Source organism: Heptranchias perlo, unplaced genomic scaffold, assembly GCF_035084215.1.
Source record: "Heptranchias perlo isolate sHepPer1 unplaced genomic scaffold, sHepPer1.hap1 HAP1_SCAFFOLD_60, whole genome shotgun sequence".
Taxonomy (NCBI): Eukaryota; Metazoa; Chordata; class Chondrichthyes; order Hexanchiformes; family Hexanchidae; genus Heptranchias; species Heptranchias perlo.
Window position 1 is genome coordinate 3225399 of NW_027139623.1, and position 13275 is coordinate 3238673.

Sequence of the window (13275 nt, forward strand, 5' to 3'; positions counted from 1 at the left end):
CCCTGTTTGTTATTCATTTTGCAGAAAAGTCACTTTCGCTTACCGCTGGCTGGGAAGGGTCCGATTTCAATTAACGCCACTCTTTATCGGGATAATATTTTACGTTAGTCATTAAAAACGTTTTAATTCTGCCAAAACTGTTAATTAAGGATTCATTTCAGAGGTAAACAAATACAATTTTCCAAACATATTCCCAACTGCTCACTGTATGTATCAATTATAAAGATACTGTAAAGGTTTGAGAAATGAAACAGTACTAAATTCACGAAGAATGCAGTGCGTGTTATTTGTTAATGATGTGCATAGTGAGAGCTGGAGCACAGGGCGAATGGAGTGGATTGCGAACAGATTGGGAACTTTAGAATTTGGTGAGGGGGGAATGATGTCTAGTGGGGGAAGTGTAAGGTATAATACAACACCAGGTTATAGTCCAACAATTTTATTTTAAAATCACAAGCTGAGTGTTTATGAGCTTGAGGGGCGGCTAGAGTCACTGCAGAGCATAAGGGAGTTTGAAGGTTTCCTGGACCGTGCGTTCCAGTAGTTGGTCAGCCCACAGACACAGATAGTTCATCATGCAAGAGACAGGCAGTGCCGGATTCTTCTGGGTGTGTGCCACTCTCAAACCAGTATTCAGCATTGAATACCAGTGAGGGTGACGACACCTCGAAGGAGTGCAGTCCTGAGCATGGCACCATGGGGCAATGGGACTGAACGGGGGGCGGGGGGGGGGGGGGGGGGTGCACACTGAAGTGTGGAAATGCAGTAGCCATAGGGGTTTCGATAGTTTAGGGACATTCAGGCGTTTCTGTGACAACCAATGTGAGTCCCTCATGGTTGTGTTGCCTCGCTGGCGCCAGTTTAAAGACCATCACGGAGAGGGTGCAGGGGGAAGGGGAGCAGCCAGAAGTCGTGGTCCATGTGGGATGAAACAACATAGGAAAGAACGGTGTAAAATCTTGTGGTTAGATTTTAATGAGCTCGGGAGGAGGTCACTCCGAGTGCCACGTGCTAGTGAGTACAGATATAAGAATGTGTGGCTAGGGACATGGTGCAGGAGGGAGGGCTTCCGAATCTTGGGACATTGGAAGCAGTTCTGGGGTAGGAGGGACCTGTTCAAGACGGACGGTTTGCTTCTCAAAAGAGCTGGGACCAATGTCCTCGCGGGGAGGTTCACTCGTGCTGTGGAGGAGGTTTTTATTAATGTGGCAGCAGCATGGGCACCAGGATGTAGCATTAGGAAGAAGAAGCAAGGTGCACAAATGATTGGGAGAGACAGATAGAACTAAAGGAGCAAATAGTAAATATGAAGTGGGATCAGACTAAGAGAATACGAGAAGGTCTATGATAGTTTTACAGTGCATGTCTGTAAACGCAGGAAGCGTGGTAAATAAGGTTGGTGAACTGCAGGCGCAAATAGCCACATGGGAATATGATGTGGTGGTGATAATGGAGACGTATCTCAAAAATGGGCAGGATTGGGTACTAAATATTCATGCATACAAGGTATTCAGGAAAGATAGGGAAGGAAAGAAAGGAGAGGGAGTGGCAGTACTGATTAAGGAGAATATTGCAGTGCTGGAGAGAGGATATGCTTCGGGGTCGAAAACAAAATCAATTAGGTTAGAGTTAAGAAACAATAGAAGCACCATTACACCACTGGGTGTATTCTTTAGGACGCCAACTAGTGGGAAGAATATAAAGGAACAAATTTGCAGGGAAATTACAGAGGTGTGCAAGAACTATAGAGTCGTGTAAATAGGGTACTTCAACTATCCTAATATAGACTGGGATGGTAATAGTGTAACGGGCACAGAGGGGGAGTAATTTCTGAAGTGTATTCAGGAGAACTTTCTTGATCAGTATGTTACCGGCCCACCAAGGAATTGCTGGATTTAGTTCTGGGGAATAAAGTGGGTCAAAAGTGAAACAAATGTCAATGGGAGAACGTTTAGTGATCAGTGATCATAGTATTATAATGTTTAGATTGTTTATGGAAAAGGACGAGGAGCGATCCAGAGTAAAAATACTTGTTTGGAGGAGAGCTGATTTCGATCGATTGAGAACGGATCTGGCCCGGGTAAATTGGAATCAATGATTGCCAGGCAAAACTGTAATCGAACAATGGGCGGCCTTGAAAGAGGAGATGGTTCGAGTACAGTCTAGGCACATTCCCACGAGGCAGAAAGGTAGGGCAACCAAAACCAGAGCTCCCTGAATGACGAAAGAGATAGAGAGTAAGATGAAGCCGAAAAAGGGGGCGTCTGACAGATGTCAGGTTAATAATCCAAGTGAGAACCAGACTGAATGTGGAAAGTACAGAGGAGAAGTGAGAAAAGAAATGAGAGGGACAAAGAGACAGTGTGAGAATAGACTGGTGGCTAACATAAAAGAGAATCCAAAAAGAGAATCTATATGCATATAAATAACAAACGGGTAGTAAGAGGAGGGGTGGGGTCGACTAGGGACCATAAAGGAGATCTACACGTGTTGGCAGAGGGCATGCCTGAGGTACTAAATGAGTACTTTGCATCTGTCTTTACCAAGGGAGAAGATGCTGTCAGAGTCTCATTAAAAGAGGAGCGAGTTGAGATACTGGATGGGCTAAAAAATGATCAAAGGAAGTACTGGAATGGCTTAGTTGTACTTAAGGTAGATAAGTCACCCGGTCGGAATGGGATGCATCCTAGGTTTCTGAGGGAATTAAGGGTGGAAATTGCAGAGGTGCCGGCCATAATGTTCCAATACTCCTTAGATATGGGGATGGTGCCAGAAGACTGCAAATGTTACACCCTTGTTCAAAAAAGGGTGTAAAGTTAAACTCGGCAACTACAGGCCAGTCAATTTATCCTCGGTGGTGAGAAAGCTTTCAGAAATGATAAGGCGGGACAAAATTAATAGTCACTTGGACAAGTGTGGATTAATAAAGGAAAGCCAGCACGGATTCGTTAAAGGCAAATCGTGTTTAACTAACCTGATAGAGTTTTTTGATGAGGTAGCAGAGAGGGTCGATGAGGGCGTTGCGGTTGATGTTGTGTATATGGACTTCCAAAAGGCGTTTGATAAAGTGCCACATAAGGGGCCACTCACCCAAGTGGTCGGCAGACAAACTGTTCCACAGGATATAAATCAAGAAACTGATTCTCCATTCACAAACACTGAATTGTCGCAGTGTAATGATACTGAGGGCTTCAGAGGGCGAGGAGTAAGGCTAATTTGACAATTTTCAATTGATCCACAGTGAGATTTGTACCTATGGACCAGGCGGTGTCTGATAGTGATTGCTGATATCAGTTTCATTCTCATAACTTGCTCCTGTAATATTTACTATCAATTTAACCAACTCATATAAGGAAATACTATGGCCGATCCCAGCTCCTTCCTTTAGTTCTCCGAATCACAGCGTCGGTTCAACTGACCATGAAAATTACCAAATAGATTCAAATTCACTCACTCCTCATGTACATTTATTGGTTTAGTCTTCCACCAAGCACGTGTAGAGATTGCTGGTTAACTTGCTTCCAGGGTGTCCCTTTCTCACGTTTATACAAATCCTCTGGGCTGGAGGCTGACGTTGGCTCCGCTGTGGTGATTCTCATCCTTGCTCTGTTGGGTGTCAGGCTTCTGGAGGGATGGTGGGTTCAACAACATGTAGCATGGCGGTCATTACAAACACACGAACTAAGTAACTGTCGTCTCTATTGTTCCTCTCTACTAACCATCTCAATGCTCAATGGAGAATTAAATCGGGCGGCATGTAAAACAGGCGGACCTTTCGACCCAGTCCGTTTGCCAACCAGCGGGTAGGTTAAAATTATACCGTTTGATAATAATACAGTTGGATTTTGTGATGAGAGAGTTATGGTAGTGGAAGCATAAGCTTCATTGAACTTGAGGCCTTTTCTGCTCCTTGCCTCTTCTTATGTTCTTCTTTTGTAAGCCGGTAATTTACTTCATGTTTTTAACCCTTCTGATGGCCCCTCAGGGTGCTGAGAAGCAGCGAAACAATGAGACGAGAACATAAGTGTTGAACTGTCAATTTAGCTTTCATTGTTTTACTAAATTAAACCACTAACCACACTCAATCGACTCAGGAGGAAACAATCGGAGCAACGTTCGCTCTCTGTATCGTCCAATATTTTAAATTTTAGACTAGAACACGCCCCACTCACAAACTCACAAGCAAACACGCACACACATACACACACAAAGTGGCATACACACACAGACAAACATTCACGCAGACACACTCACAAACACAATTACGCACAAACGCATAGCTTTCGTTTACTTCAATAATTTACCTTTAATCTGCTACTTATCTCAGTCCCGATAGATTTCTGGAACCAGGACGGATTTCTCCTGTCCCAATAGCTTTCTGAAACCGCAATGGATTACTGAAGTCTCAGAAAATTTCACGAACCCCAATGGATTAATCCTGTCCTGATCCATTTCTGGAACCCCAATGTATTACTCGCGTCCAAGTAGATTTCTAGAACCCCGGTGGGCTTCTCCCGTCCAGATAGCGTTCTGGAACTGCAAAGCATTTCTCACATCCCAATAGATTTCTCGAACTCTAATGCATTTCTCTCGTCCCAATAAATTTCCAGAACGCTAATGGATTTCTCTCGTCCCAATAAATTTCTAGAACCCTAATGGATTTCTCTCGTCCCAATTAATTTCCAGAACTCTAATGGATTTCTCTCGTCCCAATAAATTTCCAGAACTCTAATGGATTTCTCTCGTCCCAATAAATTTCTAGAACCCTAATGGATTTCTCTCGTCCCAATAAATTTCCAGAACTCTAATGGATTTCTCTCGTCCCAATAAATTTCTAGAACCCTAATGGATTTCTCTCGTCCCAGTAAATTTCTAGAACCCTAATGGATTTCTCTCGTCCCAATAAATTTCCAGAACTCTAATGGATTTCTCTCGTCCCAATAAATTTCTAGAACCCTAATGGATTTCTCTCGTCCCAATAAATTTCTAGAACCCTAATGGATTTCTCTCGTCCCAGTAAATTTCTAGAACCCTAATGGATTTCTCTCGTCCCAGTAAATTTCTAGAACCCGAATGGATTTCTCTCGTCCCAGTAAATTTCTAGAACCCTAATGGATTTCTCTCGTCCCAGTAAATTTCTAGAACCCTAATGGATTTCTAACGTCCCAGTAAATTTCTAGAACCCTAATGGATTTCTAACGTCCCAGTAAATTTCTAGAACCCTAATGGATTTCTCTCGTCCCAATAAATTTCCAGAACTCTAATGGATTTCTCTCGTCCCAGTAAATTTCCAGAACCCTGATGGATTTCTCTCGTCCCAATAAATTTCTAGAACCCTAATGGATTTCTCTCGTCCCAGTAAATTTCTAGAACCCTAATGGATTTCTGACGTCCCAGTAAATTTCTAGAACCCTAATGGATTTCTAACGTCCCAGTAAATTTCCAGAACCCTGATGGATTTCTAACGTCCCAGTAAATTTCTAGAACCCTAATGGATTTCTAACGTCCCAGTAAATTTCCAGAACCCTGATGGATTTCTAACGTCCCAGTAAATTTCTAGAACCCTAATGGATTTCTAACGTCCCAGTAAATTTCCAGAACCCTGATGGATTTCTAACGTCCCAGTAAATTTCTAGAACCCTGATGGATTTCTAACGTCCCAGTAAATTTCTAGAACCCTGATGGATTTCTAACGTCCCAGTAAATTTCCAGAACCCTGATGGATTTCTAACGTCCCAGTAAATTTCTAGAACCCTGATGGATTTCTAACGTCCCAGTAAATTTCTAGAACCCTAATGGATTTCTAACGTCCCAGTAAATTTCCAGAACCCTGATGGATTTCTAACGTCCCAGTAAATTTCTAGAACCCTAATGGATTTCTAACGTCCCAATACATTTCAAGAACCCTGATGGATTTCTCACATTTCATTAGATTTCTGAAACTCCAATGAATTTCTCCCATCTCAATATATTTCGAGAAACCCGATAGATTTTTCCTGTCCCACTAGATTCTAATAGATTTCTGCCATATCAATAGATTACTGGCACCTTAAGGGATTTCTCCTATCCCAACATATTTCTCGGACCCCAATGGATTTCTCCAAACCGATAGATATCTAGACCCCCAGTGGATTTATTCTGGCCTAGCAGTTCTCTGTTACCCCGATGGATTTCTGGATCCCCAGTGAATTACTCTCGTTCAAATAGATTTCTGGAACAATAATGGATTACTTTTTTCCCAGTATACATCTAGAACCCAACGGATTTTTCCCATTCCGATCGATTTCTGGAACTAAAGTGCCACAATAGACATCTAGAACGCAAATTGACTTCTCCCATTACAGTATAACACAATGTCCAGATGTGACCCAGTGTTCACCGTGCATTATTCTTAAATGTTTCACATTCACCAGATGTGCCCCAGTGACCAGCGTGCACTTTATTAAATATTTCAAATTGGCCATATATGCCCCAGTGTCCAGTGTACATTATTAGTAAATGTTTCAGATTGACCAGATGTGGCCCAGTGTCAATTCTGTCCATTAATATTAAATGTTTCACATTGACCAGATGTGGTCCAGTGTCCAGTGCATATTATTATTAAACGTTTCACATTGACCAGGTGTGCTCCAGTGTACATTATTATTAAATGTTTCACATTGACCAGATGTGGCCCAGTGTCTAGTATGCATTATTAAATGTTACACGTTGACTAGATGTGATGCAGTGTCCAGTGTGCATTATTAAATGTTACACGTTGACTAGATGTGATGCAGTGTCCAGTGTGCATTATTAAATGTTACACGTTGACTAGATGTGATGCAGTGTCCAGTGTGCAGTATTAATCAATGTTACACATGGACCAGTTGTCACCCAGTGTTCAGTGCGCATTAGCATTAAATGTTTCACATTGACCAGAGGTGACGCAGTTTCCACTGCACATTTTTGCTAAATTCTTCACATTAACAAGATGTATTCCATTGTCCAGTGCGCATTATTATTAATAAATAGTTCTCATTGACCAGATGGGGCCACTGTCCGTTGTGCATTATTATAAAATGTTTCACATTGACCAGAGGTGACGCAGTTTCCACTGCACATTTTTGCTAAATTCTTCACATTAACAAGATGTATTCCATTGTCCAGTGCGCATTATTATTAATAAATAGTTCTCATTGACCAGATGGGGCCACTGTCCGTTGTGCATTATTATAAAATGTTTCACATTGACCAGATGTGACCCAGTGTCCAGTGTATATTATAATTAAATATTTCACCTTGACCTGATGTGCCCCAGTGACAATTGTGCATAATTATTAAATGATTCACAATGGCCATATGTGCCACAGTCTCCAGTGTGCATTATTAATAAATATTTCAGATTGTCCAGAAGTTGTCCAGCGTCAAGTTTACAGTATTATTAAATGTTTATCATTGACCAGATGTTGTCCAGCATCCAGTGTGCACTATTATTAAACGTTTCACATTGACAAGATGCGGCCCAGTGTCCAGTGTGCGTTGTTATTAAATGTTTCACATTTGCCATATATGCCCCAGTGTCCAGTGTGTGTTATTAGTAAATGTTTCAGATTGACTAGATGTGGCCCAGTGTCCAGTGTGCATTATTACTAAATGTTTCACATTGGCCACATATGCCCCAGTGTCAAGTGTGCATTGTTAGTAAATATTTTTCATTGAGCAGTTGTGGTCCAGTCTCCAACTTGCATTATCAGTAAATCTTTCCCATTGACCAGAGGTGACCCAGTGTCCAGTGTGCGTTATTAGTAAATGTTTCTTATTGACTGGACGTGCACCAGTGTCAATTGTACATTATTTTTACATGTTTCTTATTGACCAGATGTGACTCAGTGTCCAGTGTGCATTATCATTAAATATTGCACGTTGACCAGATGAGACCCATGTCCAGTGTGCATTATTAGTAAATCTTTCACATTGGCCGTATATACCTCAGTGTCCAGTGTGTGTAATGAGTAAATATTTCAGATTGACTAGATGTGGCCCAGTGTCCAGTGTGCAGTATTACTAAATATTTCTTATAGACAGGATATGACCCAGTGTCCAGTGTGCTTTATTAGTAAATCTTTCACATCGACCAGAAGTGGCACAGAGCCCAATGTGCATTATTATTAAATGTTACAGGTTGTCCAGATGTGACCCAGTGTCCAGTGTGCATTATTTTTAATGTTTCACATTGGCCGTATATACCCCAGTGTCCAGTGTGTGTTATTAGTAAATATTTCAGATTGACTAGATGTGGCCCAGTGTCCAGTGTGCATTATTACTAAATGTTTCTTATAGACCAGATGTGGCCCAGTATCCAGTGTGCATTGTTATTAAATGTTTCATGTTGACAGGATGCGACCCAGTGTCCAGTTTGCATTATTGTTAAATGTTTCTCAGTGTCCAAATGTTGTTCTGTGTCCCATGTACAATGTTGTTAAATATTTCGGATTGATCAGATTTGACCCTAAATGCTTCACATTGAAGAGGTGCAGTCCAGTGCCAAGTGCGCCTTATTATTAAATACCTCACATTGATCAGACGTGGCCCAATGTCCAATGGCCAGTATTATTTGATGTTTCACATTCACGAGATGTGACCGCATGTCGAGTGTACATTACTGCTAAATGCTTCAAATTGACCAGCTGTGATCCAGTGTCTAGTGTGCATTTTTATTAAATGCTTCACATCGACAAGGTGTATTCCAGTGTCCAGTGCGCATTATTATTAAATGTTGCTCATTGACCAGATGTGATCCAGTGTCCATTGTACATTTTTGTAAATGTTTAATATTGACCAGATATGACCAAGTGGCCAGTGTACTTTATTATTAAATGTTTCACATTGACCAGAAGTTGGTGAAGTGTCCACTGCGTATTAATATATAATGTTTCACCGTGACCAGACTTGACCCAGTGTCCAATATACATTGTTATTCAATGCTTCACATTGACCGGATATGGCCCATTTTCCATTGTACATTATTTATTATTAAATGCTTTACATTGACCAGATGTGGTCCAGAGTCCAGTGGCCATTCTTATTATCAAATCCTTCACATTGACCAGATTCTGTTTATCGTAGACATTGTTTTATTTTGTTGTATTTTAGTTTTAATGCACTCTACTAATAAGCAATGCGAGGCCCAGACCTTCGCTGAGGAAGGCAATTGCCTGTATCCCAGTGGGATTAATGTTACATAACCCCATCAGTCAACTGGCGAGCTTCCCGTGCCCCGCTTTCTTACTGTGCATACAATTCCCCTTTCGGCATTGCTCAATTAAACCACATCAAAACCCGACTTGCCTTCTTCTCCCTACCTAGATAATGGACCAACTCCCTCCCCTCTCAAGACAGTCAGTCTCTTTCATCCCATCACCTGCCGGCGTGGTGTCATAGAATAGAGGAGGAGACTGGGTTGTAAATCTACAAAAGCTGCTACAGTTTGATGTCAGTTGTTCGTTATTTGCATAATCTGCCATTCAGTGTAAACAGATATTTCACCCCATTCTTCAGCTCCTCTCTGAATTTCCTCTGTGTCAGTCCATAGATTACACGTGTTGGTGCAGGAACTGAGAAGCTGCAGCATGTATCCCGTTTGCTGATTGATGTATATCGGGTTAGTGTAGTATTTGTATGTATAATTGTAGTTTTCCGCCCGCCAAATTAAGGAATGGACAACGTACGTGACCCAGAGTAGAATGAAATTGCCGGATAGAGTGAAGAGCAAAATCATGGATTTCTTTCGGTTTTCGGTCTCTGGATCGTTGTGATTATCGACGTTCCTCAGGAGTGCCCTGCGGACTATATTGGACATTATAATGTGTTTGATGGTGAGAGCATTGAACAACAGGATGAAAAAGATTGGCAGTAAAGGGGTTAAAATACTGTCGAACCACTCGTACGCCGCCCATAATAGCGAGGTATGATAGGCAGCGGTTAAAACGCAGAAATACGGGACACTATTAATTATAAGTTGGGGCTGGTACACAAAGTAAAAGGGGATGCTCCTCAAACAGCCCAGCACACACACGGTCGCTACAACCAGGCTCGCCGTCCTTTGGGTACAAAACTTTGGTTTGAGATTCTGACAGCAAATGGCTACGAAACGGTCGAAGGTGAAAGCGACCGTGAACCACACCGAACAGTCCAGCGCTACAATCTTCATGACAAGTTTCAGGGTACATATTGGGGTGATGAACAAGAAATTTACTGGCAAATAAATGTTGTTAATTCGCTTCAGAATGACTTCAATGATCACCACCGTTAAATCGGCCGCTGCCATTCCCACCAGGTAGCGAGTGATACATTTGGAGAGACCGCATTTGCCTCGGGACAGGATCACAATCGCCACCAAGTTAACTGTAAGAGAGAGAGAAAAAAAAAGGAAATTATCACCACACTCAGTACAAAATAGATCACTCGGAGAGTTAGAGAGAATCCACGGCATGGCAGCTTAGAGGAGCAGAGGTAAATCCGAGCGGAGCTAGAAAATAAAACAACGCAGAGCTGGTAGAGTGTTTTTTTTTAATTTAAGAGAGAGAAGTAGAAGGGAAGGGGTTCAATCAAGTGACATTCTTGCAAAATTCCTGGTCTCATTTTCCTTTTTTGTGCATTTCTAACGCCGTCTACTTAAGTTTCCTCTGATCTCTTCTCAACTCTGCCACTGCTTTTCTTGATATATATTAATGACTTGACTTGGGTGTACAGGGCACAATTTCCAAGTTTGCAGATGACACAAAATTTGGAAATGTTGTGAACAGTGAGGAAGACAGGGATAGACTTCAAGGGGCTTTATATAGGCTTGTGGCGTGGGCGTGACACGTGGCAGATGAAATCAACGCAGAAAACTGCGGTAGGAAGAATGAGGAGAGGCAATATGAACTAAAGGGCATAATCCTAAAAGGGGTACAGGAATAGAGAGATCTAGGGGTATATACATAAATCGTTGAAGGTGGCAGGGCAGGTTGAGAGAGCGGTTAAAAAGCATATGGGATTCTGGGCTTTATAAATAAAGGCATAGAGTACAAAAGCAAAGAAGTCATAAAAGACTGAAGAAGCCATAAAACAAAGAAGATATAAAACACTGGTTCGGCCACAACTGGAGTATTGGGTCCAGTTCTGGGCACCGCACTTTAGGAAAGATGTGAAGGCCTCAGAGAAGGTGCAGAAGAGATTTACTAGAATCATTCCGAGCAATGAATGACTTTAGTTACGTGGATTGACTGGAGAAGCTGGGATTGTTCTCCTTGGAACAGAGAAGGTTGAGAGGAGTTTTGATCGAGGCATTCAAAATCATGAAGGGTCTCGACAGAGTAGATAGAGAGAAACTGTTCCCATTGTCGGAAGGGTTAACAACTAGAGGAAATAGATTTAAGGTGATTGTCAAAAGAACCAAAGGCGTCTTGAGGAAAAAACTTTTACACGGTGAGTGGTCGTGATCTGGAATGCACTGCCTGAGGGGGTGGTGGAGGCAGAGTCAATCATGGCCTTTAAAATGGAAATGGATAAGTGTTTGAAAGGAAAACATTTGCACGGCTACCGTGATCGGGCGGGGGAGTGGACGAGCTGGATTGCTCTTGCATAGAGCCGGCACGGACTCGATGGACCGAATGGCTACATTCCGTGCTGTAACCTTTCTATGATTCTATGATTGTACTCCATTTATTCGTTCCCGGTTCCCTCTGAGCCTCAACCAATGCTGTCTCATTTCCCAGCTCTACAGTCCCGATATCTCTTTGAGCCTCAATCAATGCTGTCTCATTTCCTTGCTCTACAGTCCCGGGCTCTCTCTGAGCTTGAATCAATGATGTCTCATTTCCCAGCACTGTTGGATGCAGAGATCCCAAACACACTCATGGAGGTTTACAATCGCCAGCCCTCGATTAATTTCCCCAGTGATTAGGAAAATCTAGGATTGGCGAGTGTTGAACTGCGTTACTCAACATGCACAGATTCCGTTTACACAATGTCCATTTCTATTTAAATTGCAATCCTTATGCAGAGTATTTACATTTTACACAAATCCACCTGTAGTAATCAAGAGGAAGATAGTAACAGACGTCTGGAGGACAGGGATAGACTAGTAAACTGGGCATACACATGGCAGATCAAATTTAACGCAGAGACGTGTGAGGTGATGCATTTTGGTAGGAAGACTGAGGAGAGGCAATATAAACTTAATGGTACAATTTTAAAGGTGGTTCCGGAACAGAAACCTTGGAATTACATACACAATTCGGTCTCTGGATCGTTGTGATTATCGACGTTCCTCAGGAGTGCCCTGCGGACTATATTGGACATTATAATGTGTTTGATGGTGAGAGCATTGAACAACAGGATGAAAAAGATTGGCAGTAAAGGGGTTAAAATACTGTCGAACCACTCGTACGCCGCCCATAATAGCGAGGTATGATAGGCAGCGGTTAAAACGCAGAAATACGGGACACTATTAATTATAAGTTGGGGCTGGTACACAAAGTAAAAGGGGATGCTCCTCAAACAGCCCAGCACACACACGGTCGCTACAACCAGGCTCGCCGTCCTTTGGGTACAAAACTTTGGTTTGAGATTCTGACAGCAAATGGCTACGAAACGGTCGAAGGTGAAAGCGACCGTGAACCACACCGAACAGTCCAGCGCTACAATCTTCATGACAAGTTTCAGGGTACATATTGGGGTGATGAACAAGAAATTTACTGGCAAATAAATGTTGTTAATTCGCTTCAGAATGACTTCAATGATCACCACCGTTAAATCGGCCGCTGCCATTCCCACCAGGTAGCGAGTGATACATTTGGAGAGACCGCATTTGCCTCGGGACAGGATCACAATCGCCACCAAGTTAACTGTAAGAGAGAGAGAAAAAAAAAGGAAATTATCACCACACTCAGTACAAAATAGATCACTCGGAGAGTTAGAGAGAATCCACGGCATGGCAGCTTAGAGGAGCAGAGGTAAATCCGAGCGGAGCTAGAAAATAAAACAACGCAGAGCTGGTAGAGTGTTTTTTTTTAATTTAAGAGAGAGAAGTAGAAGGGAAGGGGTTCAATCAAGTGACATTCTTGCAAAATTCCTGGTCTCATTTTCCTTTTTTGTGCATTTCTAACGCCGTCTACTTAAGTTTCCTCTGATCTCTTCTCAACTCTGCCACTGCTTTTCTTGATATATATTAATGACTTGACTTGGGTGTACAGGGCACAATTTCCAAGTTTGCAGATGACACAAAATTTGGAAATGTTGTGAACAGTGAGG